Source organism: Plecotus auritus, assembly GCF_963455305.1.
Source record: "Plecotus auritus genome assembly, chromosome: 1".
NCBI classification, from domain to species: domain Eukaryota; kingdom Metazoa; phylum Chordata; class Mammalia; order Chiroptera; family Vespertilionidae; genus Plecotus; species Plecotus auritus.
This window is the reverse complement of record NC_137770.1, coordinates 108,220,186-108,222,112: the sequence shown is the minus strand read 5'-3', so window position 1 is coordinate 108,222,112 and position 1,927 is coordinate 108,220,186.

The following is a 1,927-nucleotide window of genomic DNA, read 5'->3' as shown; positions in this document are numbered from 1 at the left end:
GTGGCCAGCTGAGGCAAGTGGCAGCGAGCTACTTGTGCACAGATTCATGCGCAGGGCTACCAGTATATATATAAAAAGGCAGCGATCAGAACACTGGAATGACCGGTTGCTATGATGCCCACTGCAGCGAGCAAACTGGCCTGATCAGGGGGTGGGGCCAGCAGCCAACCTCCCACAGCCCCTCGCCCCAGCCCACTCCACCCCTGATCGACCTCTCCCACCCCAATTGAGGGCAGGATGGCCAGCCAACCCCCCTGCAGCCTTTCCCCCAGGCTGACCCCACCTCCGATCTGCCTGCCCCACCCAATCAGCCCACACAGCCCTTCCCCCTGGCCGGCCCCACCCCTGATCGCCAATAGGGGGTGGGACCAGCCAGCCAACCTCCTGAAGCTCCTCTCCCCACCTGGCTCCACACCAGATCACCCCCCCCCCCCGACCCTGATCAGGGGTAGGGCCAGCCAGCCAACCACCCATTGCCCCTCCCCCAGACTGCTGGCCCCTGATGGCCTCCCCACCCCATATGGGGATGGGGCCAGCCAGTCCACCACCCACAGTCTCTCCCCATGGCCAGGCCCACTTTCAATAGGCCCCTCCACCCCAATTGGGGTGGGGCCTGCTGGCCAATTGCCTGTGGCCCCTCCCTGCAGCTGGCCCAGCCCTGATCAGGCCCTAATTTGGGCAGGCCCGCTGGCCAACATCCCACCGTCTCCTACTGTCGACAGGCCTGGCCCCAATCCACCGATTGGGGCCGGGCCAGCCAGACCCGACCCATGCATGAATTAATGCACTGGGCCCCTAGTATAACATAAATGTCCACACCAGTAACTCCCACACAGTAGTGATAACATTGATATCCAGGAAATTTGGCCTTTTAGTCCATGCTCTTCAATCATCTTCATGCACATATACTACTAGATATAAATTTTTTATGCTTATAGAGCTTATATAACTATAAAAATACCAGTCTATAAGGTGAATATAAACCAAGCAATGAAACCAATAAGCTTTAGATTAAAAGTCTTAATTTAATGTGGCAGGTGATATTGTTTTACTCATCACCAACTATAGCATGAATTACTATCAGGCTACTTACTACCAGATAGTGTGAGATGACAATTCCCTATCGATTTTCTTTCATTCAAATTACTGTAAACCATTTGTTCAAAGAGCTTATGGTGATATCAGGTGGCATTCACTGTATAAATGCATCATTTACTTATTGTCTGCTTCTCATTAGCTCCCTGAGTAAAACAGAATTGTTTAATGCTGACTCAATTATAAACACAAACATAGCATTAAAATTTAAGAGTAGCACTTGGCTATAGGGAAGTCATTTGGCTGACTCATAAGATGCTTATTTTTTAAATGATTATTTAAATAAAAATTAAAAATTCTCACAGAGAGTTCACAAACACTAGAGTCTCTTATTTGAGGAATCCCATCACAGAGTATTAATAAAAAAGCAGGTGACCAGATGACCTCTCTGTAATTTGATGTGCAACCCTATCCCAGTCTGTTGCCAGAGAGGAAGCACTGGAGCAGAAAGTCTCCAAAAACTGCCTATACTCTTTCAAGTTTTCACTCCTTTACTAGTATATCATGTACCTGGAGCACTTGGCAGCATCTTGAGGTGGGGAATCCAGCTAGACTGAGTCCTATTTTGATATAGACCACTGGGGAAAGAAAAGAGCATTAGATAGAGATTTGGCATTCTGATGGGACCAAATGTCACATGATAGTACAAGGGGCCTCAAGATGACAGAGTTCTTTGGCAAAGCAAATTCCCAGTATCATAATTGGCTCAGAGTCCCAAGGGTTGCAGCTCTCAATGAACAGTTAGTTCAGCTCCTATTCCTCAAATTTTCAGGAGGAAAGCTGGTCCAGAAGCAGCTTTTCTTAGCCTTGTTTCCTATTGTAAGTACTTCTC